This window comes from Bufo gargarizans, chromosome 6 (genome assembly GCF_014858855.1).
Source record: "Bufo gargarizans isolate SCDJY-AF-19 chromosome 6, ASM1485885v1, whole genome shotgun sequence".
In the NCBI taxonomy this organism is placed as follows: Eukaryota; Metazoa; Chordata; class Amphibia; order Anura; family Bufonidae; genus Bufo; species Bufo gargarizans.
In genome coordinates, this window is record NC_058085.1 from 296,058,592 (window position 1) to 296,080,522 (window position 21,931).

The 21,931-nt window shown below is 44.3% G+C and overlaps 1 protein-coding gene across 1 annotated transcript in view; it reads left to right on the forward strand.

Annotated features, from left to right (window-relative positions):
* Nucleotides 1–21,931, forward strand: part of RHOBTB1 (Rho related BTB domain containing 1) — a 113,191-nt gene that overhangs the window by 3,162 nt on the left and 88,098 nt on the right. The window contains exon 2 of the mRNA XM_044296582.1: nucleotides 7,079–7,180. The gene's annotated coding sequence lies outside the window, so the exon portion shown is untranslated. The remainder of the gene's footprint in view (nucleotides 1–7,078; nucleotides 7,181–21,931) is intronic.

Below are 21,931 nucleotides of genomic sequence, written 5' to 3' on the forward strand. Positions count from 1 at the left end.
TTTGCACGCTATTCAAATTTTTCGAGTTTCACCTGTAGCATTTATCGCCGGCTAGATTCATTTTTCCATCACATTTTACACTGCTTGTTTCCATGTTTATGACCACCCTGTAATCCAGCAGTGTTGGCTGTGCTTGCACACTATAGAAAAAAGCACCAGCCTGTGTGTGCTCCCACAGGCCCGGCCACCAGAGAGGCTGGCACTTTTTCCTATAGCATGTAAGCACAGCCAGCGCTGCTGGATTGCAGGGTGGTCATAACCATGGATACGAGCAGTGTATAATGCAATGGAAAATTGAAACTAGCCAGCAAAGGAAGCAATATGGATAATAATACATTAGTAAGTGTCTTGTATTAACTCTCTGTACACTTGTTGAAGTGACACAACCCCTTTAAGGCCTCATGCACACGACCGTTTTTTTTTTTCAGGTCCGCAAAAATGGGGTCCGTAGGTCCGTGATCCGTGACCTTTTTTTCGTCCGTGGGTCTTCCTTGATTTTCGTTTTGGTGTCCGTCTGGCTGTGCGGAGCCAAATGGATCAGTCCTGAATTACAATGCAAGTCATTGGGGACGGACCTGAGGGGCACCTGAGGGGTTCATTGTGCGGATCACAGCCCCCTGTAAGAGATCGGGTGCTGCCAGGCAGCAGGGGGCAGTCATGTACACAGTTCGTAGTATATTCTAACTAGAAGCGTCCCCATCACCATGGGAACGCCTCTGTGTTAGAATATACTATCGGATCTGAGTTTACTATCCGTCTGTATGAAAGTAACCTACGGCCACGGATCACAGACGCGAATGCCAATCTTGTGTGCAGCCGTGTTTTTTCACGGACCCATTGACTTGAATGAGTCCGTGAACCGTTGTCCGTCAAAAAAATAGGACAGGTCATATTTTTTTGACGGACAGGAAACACGGATCACGGAGGCGGATGACAAACGGTGCATTTTCCGAGTTTTCAACGGACCCATTGAAAGTCAATGGGTCCGCAGAAAATCACGGAAAACGGAACAATGGCCACGGGTGCACACAACGGTCGTGTGCATGAGGCCTAAGCCTGTATTAGACAGGCAGATTATGCAGGCAATTATCGTGAAGGAAGTGTTAGCGGAGGAGACCGATGTTAATACATGAAGCGATAACATGCCATTGCTTGTCCCTATTGTTTGCTGGCAGCCGATCATGATTAGACACCACGATCTGCCGCTGGCAAACAATGATTTTTAAACCTGTTGAAAGGTTGGGATTGCCCAATGAATGAGCGTTTGCTTGTTCATCAGGTAATCGGCGGCAGTATTACACTGCCAGATCATCGCTAACAAGTGTTTCTATTAACGCTATTAGCAATGATCTGCCAGTCTAATACACCCTTTAGTATAATAGCTGATTAGTAGAATTGGCATAACAGTATGACAGCTCTGCCGTGAGGTCCGCGGCAGCCGGCTTTCTCACTGCGCCTGAGCCGAATACTGAAAGGGACGGCGCAGGCGCGATATTTACACGGCAGACGGGGCCAGCAGTAGAACCAACACTGGCCTGGCGATCAAGACAAAAGGGCGTGGAAATGAGGTGGGCGAACTGAGCCTCTAGGAGCAGGTGCAACGCCCCCCTGCTCCTAGAGGCTCATTTGTATAGAATAAAAGTTAAAATTACACGAAAATGGGGGCATACTTAAAAAAAAGAAATGTAGAGTGACATTCAGGTGACATTTTCACATCTATAATGTCAGCCTGTTTAATAGCAAAAATTGGGGTCACAGAAAACCTTTAAAGAAAGACTGATACATCTGTGTTCTCTATCCATTCTTGTGCTTAGCTTAACTCTAATTACTGCATGTGTGTATCCACCCTAATAATGGAAATGTTGCACTGTCACTATGGCGCTACATATAGCACAGGGAATGATTAATCCATGTCTCTAATCAGGTCTGACTAATGGTATAATCTTGATACTAACAGAATAGTATGCAGTGAATGGTAGAATTTACCTAGGATTATGTGACTGTATTTTGTAATAATAACTTCTATTTAAAACATATTTATCTACAAAGTAAAGACATAGGGGAGTGTTTTTTGCATTCATCAGATGGTCTTGTGTCCTCCTGGAATTAGCCCCTGATCATAGCAATTTCCAAATAATTCCATGAAAGATGTAGTATAGGATTCTCTAATAGGAATATGAGATCAGAAGATGCCTGTGATACTCCCTGCGCCGGAGAATGCGATTAAAGGGGAACTAAAGCCTGAATAAAAATAAATAAAAAAAACACTAAATGTAACATACAGATAATCTCCTTAAGGCCTCATTCACATGACCGTAGGTATTTTGCGGCCCACAAAAAACAGATCCGCAAAGAATATTGATGACGTCCGTGTGTAATCCGTATTTTGCGGAACGGAACAGCTGGCCCCTAATAGAACATTACTATTCTTGTCCGTAATGCGGACAATAATAGGACATGTTCTATTCTTTTGCAGAACGTAAATACGGACATACAGAAACAGAATGCACACGGAGTAATTTCTGTTATTTTAGCGGACTCATTGAAATTAATGGTTCCCTATACAGTCCGCCAAAAAACAGAACAGACACGGAAAGAAAATACATGTGCATGAGGCCTAAGCCAGACACAGACCAGTGATTTCAATGCGAGAAACTTGCTGCGTGTGGCAATGTGAGTCCCCATTCTGACCTCTTCTTCCAGCATTAGGCTTCTTGAACACTATGGAGTGCTTTTGTGGGGTTCTGTTCCGTGCTTCCGTTCTGCAAAAAGATAGAACTTGTCCTATCTTTTTGCGGAACAGACTGATCACGGACCCCATTCAAGTGAATGGGGTCGCGATCCGCATGCGGCTGCCCCACGGTCGGTGCCCATGCATTGCATTCGTGTGCAAGAGGCCTTATAATGATTTATAAGTCCGTGTGTCTCTGTGAGACCAGGAATCTACTGAATTAGGGCTCATGCACACGACCGTTGTTGTTTTGCGGTCCGTTTTTCACGGATCCGTTGTTCCGTATCTGAGTGTTTTTTTCTCTGATTTAAGTCCTCTTCCGTTCCGTTATTCCACAAAACATAACCGTATGGTTTCCGTATGCGATCCGTTTTTTGCAGATTGGAAACGGAAACAGTAACTTATTAATCACCAAACACATGAGCGATATAGGCTGGGCATAGAATTTCTACAGTATGGATCCGCAAAATACGGATGACATACGGATGTGTTCCGTGTGCGTTCTGTATTTTTTGCGGACCCATTGACTTGAATGGGGCCTCAGACCGTGATTTGCGGACAATAATAGAACATGCACAACTTTTTTGCAGAACGGAAATACGGGAACGGAATGCACACGGAGTACCTTCCATTGTTTTTGCGGACCCATTGAAGGGAATGGTTCTGCATACGGTCTGCAAAAAAAACGGAACGGAAGCAGAAAGAAAATATGTTTGTGTGCATGAGCCCTTACACTGACATAATGCTGCAGATTCAAAAGATTCCAAGTCTCGCAGAGACACACAGCCTTATAAATCATTACGGAGTGCTGTCCGCATCTTTTGTGGCCTCATTGAAGTGAATAGCTCTGCAAAAAATGCGGCTCGGATGCGGACCACAAAAATGGTCGTGTGCATGAGGCCTAATGCTGTGTGATCCTGTCAGAAGAGCAGAGGTTAGAACAGGAACTCTTGCTGCCACACGTAGAGAGTTTCTTGCATTGAACTCACTCGTCTGTGTCTGGCCTCATGTCTTTACTTGCTCTTGTTTCACCAAATGCAGGGCATTCAGTCTGTAGCCATATCTACTACTCCCTATCATGCATGTAAGGCAGGGAGTATAGGATGAGGGGGCTGGGTTTTGTGTGGATACATTTTGTCTACACAGCAAGTGGTGCTATTTTTTGGAAGAAATCTCCTTGTTACAAATAGTACAAAGAAATTAGATTTCCACCATGTGAAACTGTAAAAGACTACATAATAATAAATCTACCAAGATAAATGACCCTCCCCACTCAAATATATACAAATATAACCTTCTCAATCTGTCGGAAATCTATCAGATCTTCTTCTCTAGTGATAGTCGTTATTAATCAAGTGTGTAAAGCCGTGTTCACATCACATTTTTTGTCCTATGACGTTTTGTCACATGAAGTATACGTTAAAACAGCTGCTTCAGATGGATGTCATACAATGGCATTCGCTGAAGATGCTAGAAAAATGAACTCTTGTCAGGCGCTGCTGGAGATAAAGAGTCTGGATGTGTGGGCTTTTTTTTTTAAAAAAGGAGAGGAATATAATTATCCGCATATTTAAAGGTGTTATCCAAGTTCTATAATGCCCCCCCCCCCCCCCCCCATATGCCCAGGCCCCTCACAGAGGTTGTACTCACCTCGCTCCCTGGCACCTGCGTCGCTTCTCATACTGGCACGGCCACCACTCCATCTTCCCGTCGCACAGATGAAAAGAGCGGCGTCGGGGGGGTAGCCAATAGCAGGCCGCAATGGGAACGAGCATCCAAGCGACGGGGAGATGCAGTGGTGGCTGTGCAGGCATGAGAAGCGATGCGGGTCCCGGGAGCACGGTAAGTACAACCTCTGTGAAGGGCCTGTTTTTATGGGGCATCAGTGGACAATATAGGGAAAGGGGTATAAAAGAAGAGAACTACAGTTCCCAACATGTCCACACCATTATTATGGAGCATCAGTGGACATTATAGGAAGAGGGATGTAAGAGGATAGAATTACAACTTCCAGCATTACCAGATTGTTGTTATGGAGCATCAGTAGATATCATACGAGGAAGGCTATAAGAGAAGAGAACTACAACTCACAGCGTGTCCAGATTGTTATTATGGAACATCAATTGACATAATAGGGAGGGGGTATAAGAGAACAAAACGCCCTGCTGTTATGGGGCATCAGCAGCATTACATGGAGAGGTAAATGAGGACAGAACTACAACTCCCAGCATGTCCATATTATTATTATGGGATATCAGTGGACATTTTAAGGAAAGCGGTATAAGGGGACAGAAGTACAACTCCCAGCATGTCCAGACTGTTATGGGTCATCAGTGGCCATTATATGGAGAGAGAGATATAACAGGAGAGAACTACAACTCCCAGCATTCCTTGGATGATATTATGGGGCATAAGTGGACATTATAGGAAAATGGGTATAAGATTTGAGAGCTACAACTATGAGCATGTACAGACTGTTAGGAGGGAATGGTTCCTTACCGGCAATCACCTGCTCGTTAGCGGAGCACACCATTGCTATTACATACAGCGCTCTCCTCCACAGTATGCATGGCCATATTGACTACTCTTTTGCTGGCAGCAGATCGTGATTAGACAGCACGATCTGCCGCCAGTAAATGATTTTTAAGCCAGCTTAAAAATCAGAATTGCCTGATGGATTGCCCTGGATTTGCTCATTCATGTGGGAAATCGGTGGCAGTATTACACTACGAACGCTACTATGAACACTCGTTAGCGATGATCTGGCAGACTATCTGCCAGTCTAACACAGGCTTTCGGCTGGCCATGCACTTGAGACAGCTATCTGGAAGCCCGATCCTTCTTTGCCATCAAGGGAAGTCAGTACACCTCCATACATATTAGATAGTCATCTTCTCCTGTGAAATTAGTGGGAATGGCCAGCATTAATCTCATGTCTATGGCCAGCTTTACTATATTTACACTAAATGGGCACTTTATCAGAGACACCCAGTAGTGTGTTGGACCTCCTTTGGCCTACAGAACCACAACCATTTGTCATGGCATAGATTTCACTAGGAAAATATTGGCCCCTGCAGACAGAATAGCTTCTTTCAGTTTCTGCAAATTAGGTGGATGTACTGTACCACCAATCCATGACTATATGACCCTTGTGGCATGGTGCATTGTCCTGCTGAAAGTGGTCTCCTGCCTTAGGGTAAACAGCTGCCAAGAAGAGATTTACTTGGTCCATCCAGAAGTTAGAGGACCCAGGGGGAATCAAGAAAACTTTCCCCAAACCATTACTCCACCTCAACCAGTCTGAACCAGGGTGACATGTCTAATTTTCATACAGGGAAGCTCCAATGATGAAAGAGTAGGCCATTCAGTGTAATTGTGGATGGTCTCCTCATACATGCATATGTGCTCTTATCTGACCCCTCTGTTATCAGTTGGCAAAACTGGAGGTCATATCATTTGTTCATGATGGAACATATTCTTTATAGCTTAGAATATGCTGTTTATTTGCTATTGAAATATCTATAGCAGCTGCCCCATCACATCTACTATATCTTTTCTGAAACAATGTATAGTTACTGCCTGTTTATCCAGAAGGGCTCCCTTTGGGAGAAACATGGATATGACAGGTTGAATTTAACCTGTCCAGTTAAAATTTACAAAAAGGCCTCATGCACACAACCGTATAATTTTTTGCAGTCCGCAAATATACTTCAACGGGTCCGTGGTCCACATTTTGCAAATATATAACTTTTTCAGGAATGGACATACATATACGGAAAGCACACAAATGATCTGTGTGCTTTCTGCATCCGTATGTCTGTTCCGCAAAAGGATAGAACATGTCCCATTGGGTCTGAAGACCCATTGAAGTCAATGGGGTGTCAAAAAATGCAGATGCAACATGGGTGGTATCCGTATTTTGCAGATCCACAATTTGTGGACTGCAAAGTACATATGTCCATGTGCATGAGGCCTTCAATGAAATACTTCCTTTGACAAATGAATGACTCAGAACTATAGGCAGAAATGAGTTTAAGCTGCATCTTGTTTCATTAGACGCCTTCCACACTGGTTTCAGTGACCTGTTTGCTGTATGTGGCGCGAAAGCCTCCATTCACTGGTTGCGAATCAGTCAGTTTTCTGTGATTTTGCTGCATGAAAAAGCATAGTAGACTGCCCCATTTCATGGAGAGACTTGCAGAAACTTTAGACACACATTGCAGAATGCACTATTAGAGGAGCCCAAGTGTTGCCATTCAAGTCACTTCCTTTGCTGATTTTTAGGATATTTTTACTTATTTGTGAGTTCCTTGATTCTAACAGACTGTAATTGTTTCATTCATATAGCTACCAGCAAATTACAAGGGAGAAGACTGCGTGAGAAAGGTTGACTTACCAGCGCTACCTGAGGCTTTCCTGAAGATGGCATGTCTTTCTTTCTCTGTTGTGGTAAGAGATCAAAGCCTGTGATGAAGTAACACAGTATTAATTTTATGTCCTTGCCAAATACACCTGCAAAAAGTACTGTCCAAAAATATTCAGATCAAAGAATAACACTAGAAAGGAGACAATCAGAAAACTCAGATGTCACTAGACTCAAGATTAAAGGGGTTGTCTCACTTAGGCAAATGGGATTTATCATGTCGAGAAAGTTAATACAAATCATTTACTAAGGTTTTGTTATTGTCCATATTCCCTCCTTTGCTGTCTTCGTTCATTTTTCATCACATTATACACTGCTAGTTTTCATGGTTACGACCACCCTGCAATCCAGGAGCGGTGGCCGTTCTTGCACAGTGCTGGACTGTGTGCACTCCCACAGTTCCAGCCACCAGAGAGCCCGATGCTTTTCCTTATATTGTGCAAGCACGGCCACCGCTGCTGGATTACAGGGTGGTCGTAACCATGCAAATGAGCAGTGTATAATGTGATGGAAAAATTAATCTAGCCAACAAAGGAAGTGATATGGACAATCACAATACATTAGTAAGTGAATGGTATTAACTTTATGTACATGATAAATGCAATTTTGCTGAGGGGGAGACAATCCCTTTAATTTCTTACTAAACCCATGTAAAGCTTATGAAAATTGAGATCTGCTGTATTTGGCCGTGTGGTTAGGTGTTCAGACTGGTGGTATGCTTTTGTTGTTTCTGTGCTTCTATGAAGGAAACTTGTGAATTCCATTCCCTAAACATATAATGACTCTGCTAACTGGTAACCACATTTATGGAAGCCCTTCAGTTTGACAGCCCTGCTAAACAGCAGCGGGAGACTAAAGTTATTAATTGTTAAGCCAGAATTTTCTGGTTTGGCTAGGATTGTCTATTAAAGTGATTGTCCACCTTTTAACCACAATCCAAATCAACCTTCATAGAGGCTGAAGTTAAATGAAAATATTCTGTCTGCAATCAGCCACCACTAGGGGGAGCTTAGGAACTCACTTCATATTGATAAATAAATAACTTAGGTGCAGAAAACATCTAAGTTCCCCTTAATGGCGACTGAAGGACGATACAATTCAGTTAGCTTTATGGCTTTGTAAAGGGAAGAAAATAAGCTGGGATTTGAGCACTATCTCATAAAATGGGTCTCCTCTTCCTATAAACACTAATAAGCAAATCATTTTGGACCTGTTTAGATTTCTGTAATACTAGGATAGTCTTAAGGCTCCATAAGCTATTGGTTAGCCAAACCTGCCATTTTCAGCCGGACCACACATCAATCTAATGTGTATGGGGGGAGCTTGACTCTACCTCAACATCATCAGAGAAGGATCAGAGATTGAGAATGTTGTTCTCCTCTTGAAAACACATAATGAGAGATGCTGTTTGGTTGGCAGCTGGTAAAGGGGACCTAATTCTTTACTGAAAGCACAGAAGACACATCAACGCTTCTCAGAGCACTCTGTTCCTTCAGCTTGCATTCACTCTGCTCCAGCATGCGGAGTACTGAGCCATAGAAAGCATACAGGATCCATACTACATATGCTGGAAAAGGAGAGCAAAGCCAATACAAGCCAAAGGGTTCAATAAAGTTATATGATATACAGGACAAGATAGGGGGAATTTACTTTCATGGGATGCATATGTATTTATAGCTTTTTGTCTTTTAATAAACTCCCTTCTTCACTACCCCAGTAATTCTTTTGTTTGTTTTTTAAATGTATATTTGCTTTAAGGATTGCCCAGCGATATAACGTGCACTTTATGGCTCTAAGAAATTTTCCAGTGTATGTTGTAAAAGAAATAGTGCAGGATGGAAAAACACACAATAATTTCAGCATAATAATACCATCTGCCTACACATATAATAAACAAGCTGAATCAGCTCAAAGTTCATTCCTCATATTGTTTTGACCTACTAGAGCCTCTCAATAAATTAGAATATCATTGAAAAGTTCATTTATTTCAGTAATTAAAAAAGTGAAACGCATATATTCTATAGATTCATTACACACAGAGCGATCGATTTCAAGTGATTATTTCTTTTAAAGTTGATGATTATGGCTTACAGCTCATGAAAAGCCAAAAGTCAGTATCTCAGAAAAATTGCAATATTGTGAAAAAGTTTGATATTGTAGACTCATGGTGTCACACTCTAATCAGCTAATCAACACAAAAATCTTTCCTAAGCCTTTAAATGGTCCCTTCGGTCTGGTTTAATAGGCTGCACAATTATGGAGAAGACTGCTGGACTTGACAGTTTTCCAGAAAGTAGTCATTGAGACGCTCCACAAGGAGGATAAACCACAAAAGGTCATTGCTAAAGAAGCTGGTTGTTCACAGAGTGCTGGATCCAAGCATATTGACAGAAAGTTGAGTAGCAGGAATAAAGTGTGGTAGAGAAAGGTGCACAAGCAACAGAGATAGTTGTAATGTAGAGTCCGGCACCTTTTCATAACTTCGGCGTATCCACCGCCAGATATATGGGTTTTTGTCAGGTTGGTGTTTGTTTACCTTTTTGCAGACTGTACTTTCCTGTACAATGGTCCACTGCAAAAAGAACATATACCTACAGTATATAATGTTATTGTACAAAAGTACAGTTCTTTAACAGTCGATGGGCCATATCTTCCCTGAAGTGTACTTCTGACAAAAGGCTCAGATGCACCGTACAGAGGGCCTAGAGGCCACCATGATCATTATCAAAGGTTCAGCTGATAGTCTAATGTGTATGAGGAGCATCTGACTCTCCCCAGCAGATAATGTTGGTAGAGACAAGAATTGGCCAAAGTTAATATTTTTGCCCGATTCTTTTGTTCTTTGAGGAGATAAGTTGCCAAAGTGTCTGGCAGCAGTTTTCTCCTCTCTCCCCATGGATAACACATACATGCTCAGCCGAATTGAAAGTGCATGTGTATGGAGAGAAGTTGGAAGAGAGTGGGAAGAGATAGCAGTTGACCAAACAATCATTTTACATATATGTTCACAAACCTAATGTGTTCTAAATGCATCATGGGTCAAGGCTAAACAAAGGCACCCATATTATTCCAACATGTGATCTAACAACATCATGGATTGCAACAGCAAATTAGTGAAAACATTTTAATTATACAAATGACTTAACGCTTCAAGAGATTATTACTTGCATTGTTGAACACTAATTAGAAAAATGCTGTTGTCCACATTCTCCATTTACATATGTACTTGTACTTTTATACAGCTATTATTTCTAATTACTATAGTATACAATTACATGCTGGTGCAATAACTCTAAAACCCTCTCCATAGCAGGTCAAGCCAACAAATACATGTTCCATTTGACCATTTTGTAGCAACAGCATCAAAGAATTCAGTGTACAGTCACTTAATAAAAAGGTTACTAGATGACACTCACTTTCCGGTATTTTGCAGAATACTTTTGAATTTCCGAATGTGTCTGGAATGTCTGTTAAAATGGGTTTCATCATAGATTGACCCAGGAGCGTAACAGGTAAATATGGGTCTCCATAGAATAACTTGGAAAGGGGTCTCACTCTACCATGACCACTTTTAGCAGCACATTCATAATGTGGAAAATTCAATGATTATTTTGGTCTAAAGCACAGAGTTAATACGCACCGTGATGTCACAGTAAGGGGTTAATTCTCAGTGACATTCACGTTGCTGTCAGAGTAGAGGGATAATGCTGAAAATGATGTCACAATAATGTAATAATGTGCACAGTAATGTCATAATAGTGGAATAGTGCTCACAATGATGTCACACAAGTGAGGTAATATGCACAGTGATCATCTACTCAGTCATATTATACCACCTATATGAAAAAACTTAAAGCACACTGTAAACACAAATATACAGAGTATTCCAAAATGTATCTTTATTAAAGTTTTAAAAATGACATGATAAAAAAAAAAGATATATAAATTGGCACTGACAGACACAAACCACAGGAGTATTCCACAATGGGGTCAGATGTAAGTATGCATAAGACAAAGAGTAAAGTAAAGGAGTAGGTGTATCACTAAATTCTACCTGTCATATGGCGTACCCTCACAATCGTAGAAAAATTGCACAGTCCAAAACATATAAAATACAGAACCGAAGGATGGCACCTCCGAAACACCCCGACGCCTGTTTTGAGTCAGCTTCCTAGGTATTAAGTGATATTATAGCTCAAGAACTATACAAACATTCAATAATGATTCAGCACAGAGATATTACAAACAATAGAAAAAGGTCACTATGTACCTAAGATTTCACAGCATTGAAAAAAGCCTATAATGAAGTCACATATCTACCGTAAGTCCGTAACTGATGTGACACAGTGAGAGGTTTGACTGGGAAAACAGGTAACATAGTACATAAGGCCTAAAAAAGACATTTGTTCATCCAGTTCGGCCTGTCATCCTGCAAGTTGATCGAGAGGAAGGCAAAAAAAAAAAAAACTGAGGTAGAAGCCAATTTTCCCCACCTTTACTGGAATAGAAAATTCCTTCCCGACTCCAATCAGGCAATCAGAATAACTCCCTGGATCAACAACCCCTCTCTAGAAGCTATATCCTGTAATATTATTACGCTCCAGAAATACATCCAGGCCCCTCTTGAATTCCTTTATTGTACTCACCATCACCACCTCCTCAGACAGAGTTCCATAGTCTCACTGCTCTTACCGTAAAGAATCCTCTTCTATGTTTGTGTACAAACCTTCTTTCCTCCAGACGCAGAGGATGTCCCCTTATCACAGTCATGGTCCTGGGGATAATAGATGATAGGATAGATCTCTGTACTGACCCCTGATATATTTATACATGGTAATTAGATCTCCCCTCAGTCGTCTTTTTCCTAAAGTGAATAACCCTAATTTTGAAAATCTTTCAGGGTACTGTAGATGCCCCAATCCAGTTATTACTTTAGTTGCCCTCCTCTGGACCCTCTTTAGCTCTGCTGTCTGCCTTGTTCACAGGAGCCCAGAACTGTACACAGTACTCCATGTGTGGTCTGACTAGCAATTTGTAAAGTGGTAGGACTATGTTCTCATCAAAGGCATCTATGCCCCTTTTGATGCAACTCCTTATCTTATTGGCCTTGGCAGCAGTTGCCCGACACTGGTTTTTGCAGCTTAGTTTGCTGTTTAGTAAAATTCCTAGATCCTTTTCCATGTCAGTATTATTTTCCTCCCAGCATGTGCTGCTGGGCTGATTTACAGCCAGGTGAGGTCAAATACCGGACCGAATTTTAAGTGCCGATCCGGGTTTTGGCAGCACTTCGCTGTCCTTAAATAGGCAGCTGGGCTTAGAAGCGATGTCTGTGTGCTGGGATCTGAAGCCTGTATTTGGACTTTGAGGCAGAACTGACACAAAGGTGACTTTTTGTTATATTAAACTTGCCATTGGGTGTGAAGTAACACCAACACTGCAAAAGTTTTGTTTTTGGCACCATGTGTGAATAAACACTGAAGTTTGAATTATGAACTTGTATTTTGCCTCTGTACTGCACCCGCTTATCCTAACTACCGAAGCGAATCCCCACAATGAGTATAATAAATGCTGGTATAATGTACACATAATAAAGAAATTGGGCAAAGGGGGCACACCAAATATGGACGAGTGCCAACCACAGTATTGTTAACCCCTTAAGGACCCAAAGACAGGACTTAAAGACCTGTGAGGTATATGTACTTCATGGGGATCGGTCGGGTGCAGGAGCTGCGCACGCCTGACCCGCAGCAGGGGTCTGGCAGTCACTGATAGCCGGACCCCTGCTGCATGCGCCAGCATCGGTGAAATCACTGATGCCGGCGCATAACCCTTCATGCGCCGCGGTCAGCGCTGACCACGGCATGTGCGATGTCGGGTGGGAATCGACACTGCCATCGGGTCCCCGTGCTGCTGTGACGGGGACCCGATGGCATGGAAGGCAGCCCGATGAAATAAAGAAATTGTGAAAAATAGGTAAAAAATTAAAAGTAGACATATTAGGTATCGCCGTGTCCGTATCAACCGGCTCTATAAATATATCACATGACCTAACCCCTCAGAAGAACACTGCAAAAATAAAAACTGTGCTAAAGAAACAATTTTTTTGTCACCTTACAGCACTAAAAGAACAACACCAAGCAATCAAAAAGGCATAGTACCAAACTAACCGTCACCTCATCCCACAAAGAAATAGGCCACTACATAAGACAATCGCTCAAAAAAATTAAAATAAACTATGGCTCAGAATATGGAGACACTAAAACATAGTTTTTTTTTTAAATGCTATTATTGTGTAACACTTAAGTAAATAAAAAAAAGTATACATATTAGGTATCGCCGCGTCCGTAAGAACCCGCTCTATAAAAATATAACATGCCCTAACCCCTCAGGTGAATACCATTTTAAAAAAAGGTGTAAAAAAAAGGCATTTTTTGTCACCTTATATCACAAAAAGTGTAATGGCAAGCGATTAAAAAATCATATGCACCCCAAAATAGTGCCAATCAAACTGTCATCTCATCCTGCAAAAATGGTACCCTACCTAAGATAATCGCCTAAAAACTGAAAAAACTTTGGCTCTCAGAATATGGAGACATTAATACATGATTTTTTTTTTTGTTTCAAAAATGATATTATTGTGTAAAACTTAAATAATTTAATAAAAAGTATACATATTAGGTATCGCCACGTCCATAACGACCGGCTCTATAAAAATACCACATGATCTAACCCCTCAGATGAACACCGTAAAAAATGAAAATAAAAACTGTGCAAAGAAAAAGCAATTTTTTGTCACCTTACATCACAAAAAGTGCAATAGCAAGCGATCAAAAAGTCATACGCACCCCAAAATAGTGCCAATAAAACCGTCATCTCATCCTGCAAAATTCATACACTACCTAAGATAATTGCCCAAAAACTGAAAAAACTATGGCTCTCAAACTATGGAGACACTAAAACATGTTTTTTTTTTTTTTTTATGAAATCATTGTGTAAAACTTGCATAAATAAAAAAAGTTGACATATTAGGTATCGCCGCGTCTGTAATAACCTGCTCTATAAAAATATCACATGACAGGTGAATACCGTAATGTAATAACCTGCTCTATAAAAATATCACATGACAGGTGAATACCGTAAAAAAATAAAAACGGTGTCACCTTACATCACAAAAAGTGTCATCTCAAGACAGTCCCTACACAAGACAGTCGCCCAAAAAATAAATAAAACTACGGCTTTCAGAATGTAGAGACACTGTTATGTAAAACTGAAACAAACAACTCAAAAAAGTTGTCATATTTGGTATTGTCGCGTCCGTGACAACCTGCTCTATAACAAGACCACATGATCTAACCTGTCAGATGAATGTTGTAAATAACAAAAAATAAAAATGGTGCCAAAACAGCTATTTCTTGTTACCTTGCCTCACAAAAAGTGTAATATAGAGCAACCAAAAATCACATGTATCCTAAAATAGTACCAACAAAACTGCCAGCTTATCCCGTAGTTTCCAAAATGGGGTCACTTTTTTGGAGTTTCTACTTTAGGGGTGCTTCAAATGGGACATTGTGTCAGAAAACCATTCCAGCAAAATCTGCCTTCCAAAAACCGTATGGCATTCCTTTCCTTCTGCGTAATGCCGTGTGCCCGTACAGCAGTTTACGACCACATATGGGGTGTTTCTGTAAACTACAGAATCAGGGCCATAAATATTGAGTTTTGTTTGGCTGTTAACCCTTGCTTTGTAACTGGAAAAAATTGATTCAAATGGAAAATCTGCCAAAAAAGTGAAATTCTGAAATTTCATCTCTATTTTCCACCTAATTTAACCTATTTAACACCTAAAAGGTTAGCAAAGTTTTTAAAATTAGTTTTGTATACCTTGAAGGGTGGTAGTTTGTAAAATGGGGTCATTTTGGGGTGGTTTCTATTATGTAAGCCTTACAAAGTGACTTCAGACCTGAACTGGTCCTGAAAATTTTTTGAAATTTTCAGAAAAATTGCAAGATTTGTTTCTAAACTTCTAAGCCTTCTATAGTCCCCAAAAAATAAAATGGCATTCACAAAATGATCCAAACATGAAGTAGACATATGGGGAATGTAAAGTAATAACTATTTTAGGAGGTATTACTATTATAAAAGTAGAGAAATTGAAATTTGGAAATAATTTTATAAATAAAAAAAAATAATTGACTCAATTTTACCACTGTCATGAAGTAAAATACGTGACGAGAAAACAGTCTCACAATGGCCTGGATTAGTAGAAGCGTTTTAAAGTTATCACCACATAAAGTGACATATTAGATTTAAAAAAAATGGCCTGGTCCTTAAGGTGAAAAATGGCAGGGTCCTGAAGGGGTTAAACATAGACAAATGAACAGAAAAGAAATACAGCATTCAAGGATGCACCTCTTATTATAAAAATATGATATTTATTAGCAAGCACAAAACTCAAGAGATAAAAACATTGTATACAATTGAAACAATGTGTGTGGGCTGAATATGTCCAACACACAACCCTACAAACACCAGTTTCTATATGGAAACATACAAGTACCGCCAAAGTAATGCAAACATATATAGGTGTAACATCAAAAGCAATAAATAAGGCATCAAAAATCGCAGATACTTATGATAGTATAACAGCGGCCATGGTGTGTAGGGAGAATACGCCCTACCATAGAAACTGGTGTTTGTAGGGTTGTGTGTTGGACATATTCAGCCCACACACATTGTTTCAATTGTGGTCAGGGCTAAGGATGGTGGAAGTGGGGAAAGGGGAAACCATTAACCCTGAAACTAGTGGCTGGGGTGTGCCGGGAGCCACGATCGCGGGTACGCCAAGAAAAGGGGCCAAAGACTCTGAATAGGTAACATAGTTTTATTGAATATTACAAAGCCAGTGTACGGAAGGCCTGAGAGATTTCTGCCTGGGGATCTGGTATATAACGGGCGAAACAGGACGAACGCCAACGCCCCATGCAGCGAATGACATGTGCGGGGACCTGATGCTTAGAAGCTGCTGACGCAGCCCCAATGCGGAAGGAATGACCTGAAATAGTACTGGGGTCGTGACCTAACCCCTGCATCAGGGACCGGACGAGGGACATGAATTTCGATGTGGTGAGTGGCTTACCTACACAAGGCAGAAGAGGGGAGGACCAGACTGATTGGTTTTGAAGGACGGGAGATGGAGGACAAAATGGTCTGCGGACCAGACTAGGTGGCGTTTCTGGAGGAAGCTATGACGCCCGGAGCCCGACGTGAATTCACCAGGCCTGAGGAAGCCGTAGAACCCGAGGTAAATAGCCGCCTTCAGAACCGTGCTGAGAGAGGGCCCAAAAGGACTGCCGTCTAAGGCCGAGGATAGGGCTCTGAACAATTCCCCCTACACCGGCTGTCTACGGGTGCGCAGACCCTTCCCCTTCTTCTGCAGACCCCTGAGTGTTGCTTTGATGGCTTGTGAAGCGATGATGGAACCCCCATCTGGCTTGGCGATCAAGCGATGATGCTGGAGTCCCGCTAAATATAGCTTGAAGGTGTTGTGCGACAAGGAGAGGCGGGTGTGGCAAAATGCAATGAACGCCATGACATATGAGGTTTCCTCCAGCTGACCCCTTGGGAATTCTCGAGCAAACTTGCTGAAAGCTGTAAACCCGGCACGATAATTCCTAGCCGTGTTGTGAGAAAGAGAACCCTCGACCAGTCTCTCTGCCTGGTCCACCAGAGATGCTAATCCAGGATGAATGAGCTGAGTGGAGGAACCTGAGTGCCGGAATGATCCGCTTCGGGCATTTCCTGAAAGAAAGTGGAAAAACAGAAACGGGAGAGGGCGTCAGCGGCAGTGTTGGAATCCCCTGGAATGTGAGCACAACGGACATGGAAGTTGTGGGTGAGGGATAGCCACACTAATTTCCTCAGCAGGGCCATGACCCGGAGAGATCTGGACCTGCCGGAATTGATGATATCGACCAGGGACTGGTTGTCCGTGACGAACAAAACTGGCAAGTTGGACCAGGAGCTGCTCCAGATCAAGGCGGCAGCCACGATGGGATATAATTCCAGAAGGGGAGAAGAACCGGTGGCAGCTGGGTCTGCTTGGATTTCCGGAGGCCACCTGGCCTGCTGAACCGGCTGCGTCTGAGAAAATAATCGGGGAAGCCGAGTCCCAGCGGGGAACGAAGAGGGAAATGCCGTTCCAATCCGAAAGGAAGGTGTTCCACATGGCAAGGTCCGAGATGGCGTGGCAGTCCAGGTGGACAACAGAATCCTGGTCATGAACTGTGGAAAGAAGATGCAACAGGCTGGCCAGGAAAGACCGGCCCTGGGGCATGATCTTCGTGGTGTGATTCAGCAGACCCAGTAAGGACTGAAGCTCCGCCTTGGTCAGGGACAGAGCGCTGACCGCCCGGGAGATGGCAGAGCGGATCCTGGTCAACTTTTCAGGTGGCAGACTGGCTTCCATCTTGACGGAATCTAACGTGATGCCCAAAAAGGTCACCCTGGTGGCAGGGCCCTTGGTCTTGGTGGAGGCCACGGGCACCTGGAGGAGGGAGAAGAACTCCAAGAGGGTAGCGGGAATTGAGGGGACCGGATGAGGGTTCTCAATTAGCAAAAAGTCATCCAGGTAATGAATTACCATGGGAAGACCTCCGTGATGCACCAGGATCCAATAGAGAGCCCTGGCAAACTGGTCGAACAGCCAGGGGCTGCTCTTGGACCTAAAGGTTAAGCAGTTGGCAAAATAAAACCTGTCCGACCAATTGATACCATAGTACCTCCAAAGATGCGGGTGGACCGGGCGAAGCTTGAAGGCATTGGCTATGTCTACCTTGGCAAGCCAAGACCCAACCCCCGACTGGAGAATGAGCTGAATGGCTTCCTCAACTGACGAGTATTGCATAGAATACTCCTCAGAGGGGATAAGAGAATTCAGGCTTGGGGTGGATGACATATGAGGTGCTGACAGGTCGTAGATGAGGCGTTTTTTATTGGAAGATTGTTTCACAACCAGCCCAATAGGGTTGATCCGCCAGGACTGAAACAGAATGTGGAGAAAGGGACCAATGATGAAACCCTTTTCCACTTCGGATCAAAGAAGGGCATCCACGGCCTCCGGGTCACCGAACGTCGAGTGCAAATTGGGACCCTCCCATGATCCGTGAGGCAGGGTGATGAGCCCTGTATGGAAGCCCTCCTTGAACCCGGCCAAGAGGAAGGCCACGAAGAGAAGGTCTGGGTGATCCTGCAGCAGAACATCCAGAAGGTCTACATCAATGTCGGCTAGTCAGGAGCTCTTGGAAGATTTCCTGGTACAGGCCGAACGCGGATGGGCCTGAAAACATGCCGAACAGATGTGAAGAGCTCGATTGTTGCAGACCTGGCTGCTACCTAAATAGACAATTGGTCTACCTAGTTTGTCCAGAGTTGCCGAGGACTTGGTGGCCGCGGAAGTACTAGGAGCAGCTCCCGGCTGGGAAGGATGAGCCTGATCGGGACACCAGTCAGAGGAATGGAATATAGACTGGCAGGAGGTGCAGGAGGGAGCTCTGAGACCGGCGAAATGACGGCAGAACAGTTCCATGTCGAGATTAGCCCAATTAGTCATGAACTGAAACTACGACAGGGCTGCTGCCGCCTTAGCGGAAAAGGACCTGTGGTAATCGTAAAAGGCTGAGCCACCGTACTTGTGGCCCAGGTCCGACACCCGATATAGGTAGGTATCAAGCTCCTCCCTCCTGGATGGATTGGCAGAACAAACAATGTCCTGATACAGGCTAAAGGCCAGGACAAACTTGGGAATGGACAGTTTGCGGTTAAGTCTGGCGTCTTTGGCCTTCAAGACCACTGAAACCTCCCCGCAATTAATGATCCGATTCTCCGAGATGTCCTGGGAGGCGATAAGGATGGAGGCCAAATTCACATCCTTCCCAGCCAAGATGTCCTTCTTGATATGCTCGGGGATGAAGTGAGACGGGGCAATCAGAGAACCAGAAGCTGGCCCATCTGGAGGTGGGGAGGGTGCCACCACTGGGGAGGGTGGGATTGCCGAGGGTCTGGACTCGAGGGCTGCAACCCTGGCCTGAATGTCGCAGAGAGAACTGGCAAGCCCGCTAATAGAGGACTGAATCTGGGACAAGGCTTGCTGGATGGAAGGAGAGCTAGACTGACTTTCCACTGAACTCGGGGGCTTCATCAACAAGCGGTATAATTCCGCCTTGCGGGCTGACGCGGGATGACGAATCCCCCTGCGGTTGAGCTCGGTGATCAGCCTAGGCACAGTCCAGCTCCGTAAGGAAGCGCTGACGGAGTGACCAGAAGCCGATGTTCCAGGAAGGGAAATATTGTCTTCCATCTCTGACACGTGCGACATCCTTGACCTGCGGGAAAAATGTAAATGAGAGGGGAAACGAAGCTGCGGACGCGAAGGAACAGCCGAAAACGAAGATGAAAGGTGAGGGAAACGAAACCATTTAAAATACCAGAAGAAGCCCAAGACCAAGGAACAGGAGATCTGAATCCGATTGCGTACCGGTAAGCTAAAGAAAAACCCAGACCTTCAGAAGAGAAGAGAAAAACAAACAAAAATACGGTCCTCAGAGGGACCGAACATGACCTGAACTTACCTTAGAAAGGATTTTTAACCCTTGACTGACGCGAGCTGAAAAAAACAGACCGAACCTGCGATCTGAAGATAACGCATATGAGGACCAGATGAGCGACAGCTGGGAAGAGAGACGGGAGGCGATCCCCCAAAGGAAGCGGTGACAGGTAAGACGCCAAAGAGGATCAGTCGACCAGGCTGGCCCAGGGGACGAAAGAGCCCGAGACATGACTCAGGGGTACAAGGGACATGCCGACTGGAAGCAAGAAGCATGGATGACCCACACCCGTGAATTGCAGAGAGACCAGGTGGCCGAGAAACTGAAAAACAGACCTGGGCGATCCAGGAGGAAGGAGAAACCCCAGGCAAACTGGGGCAGAGACCTGGGCGATCCAGGAGAAAGAAGAACCCCAGGCGAACTAGGGAAGAGACCTGGGCGATCCAGGGAAAAGAAGAAGAACCCCAGGCGAACTAGGGAAGAGACCTGGGCGATCCAGGAGACAAATACGTGGACCGGGCGAACCGGAGAGAGACGACCCTGGGCGATCCAAGGCTTGAGACAGGACGAACACCGTGTGAGAGAGAGAGCCCGGGCGATCCAGGAAGACCAAGCAACGACAGGGAATGTGGCGAGAATGCTGTGAGCCGGAACACTCGGAGGGACCGAGGGCCGCAGTGTAAGAGAAAATGGACAACCTGAGGTGAGGCCTGTGATACATGTACTAGCGACTGCGGAGGCTGTCATACTCAGAGCACTGGACAAGACTCCGCAGTAGCTGAAGGAAGAACATGCTACAGCTGGGGGACGGAAAATGGTGTAAATTATGCGCATGAAACCACACACCCACCCGCAGATTGATGAAACCGTAACCAGCAGAATGCAGGTGCAGACCAAAGCCACAACTCACCGCGGGTAGGTGGGCTGCTCAATGTTGGGTTCAGACCTGAGCGTCCAGAATGTCGCGCTCTGCAGGCGCGAAGCCGCAGGCGGCCGACATACGCGGCCTCAGAACAAGCGTACGCCTATTGTCACGCGCCCCCGCCAAGTCTATGGGAACGCGCAACAATACGCCCCAAAAAGACGCGCAAGTACCTCCCGGGGCGTCGGGCGACCCACAGTGCGAACGCACGCGCTGCGAAAAACGCCCAGGCGAGAACCATTCCCAGGGAATCAATGGCTCTCGCCTGTTGAGCGTCCCACAGCGCGTAGGAGCGCGCTGCAAAACGCCCAGGCCCGAACCCAGCCCAGGTGAAAAAGTGGAGAAAATACGTGCAGCAGTGCAGACAACATGCCCCATTGGACAAGGGAGCAGACAGAGGAAGGTGTTGAAGGGGAGTGGACAGGAATCCTGACCAGGCAGACGTGGGATCCGAGACCCTGGAGGCCGATTCACCCAGGCAGCGTGAGGTGACAGGCATAACCTGCGCTTAACATACCGTGGTATCCTTGAGACGCCGGGAGCGGAGGAGAGCCGAACGCTGGAGTCGCAGTGGGAGGAAGCTGAGGGGGCGGACCCGGAAGTGAGGAGGCCACTGCTGAGGACCGGACCGTACTGCACGCTGCGCACGCCGCAGGAACGCCAGGCAGGAGAGGAGGTGAGTGCCGGCCAAAATGCTGCATGCCCCTCCCACAATTACAGGCTGCGCTGCAGCCTTAACCATTTGTATACAATGTTTTTATCTCGAGTTTTTGTGCTTTCTAATAAATTTCATATTTTTATAATACGAGGTGAAGCCTTGAATGCAAATTTATTTTCTGTTCATTTGATAATGTACACATAATATCATAGTACAGTAATAATCCAAAAAGTACTGCCACAGAAAGGTGTAATGTGTTTTTACACACCACCTTCCATAGTCATTACTAACTGTACCTTATGTCTGGACAGAAATGGGCCCCATTAACTGTTGGGCCTGCTATGCCTGCTACCCTGGTAGTTACACCCATGGACTAAACTTAGGTGGTGACTGGTAGATAAACACTAAATTGAACATTTGCTTTGACTGCATCCATTGTATTATACTTTGCACGCAGCAATTGGGTTCAATAGAACCAGATGAGCCGTTTCCTATAGAGCACCCATTTTGAAAACATCCCATCTAGGTGATGATTTCTGTATTTAGAAAGATCTAAAGTGCTTATTGTCTATAGTATAAAAAAAAACAATAGGAA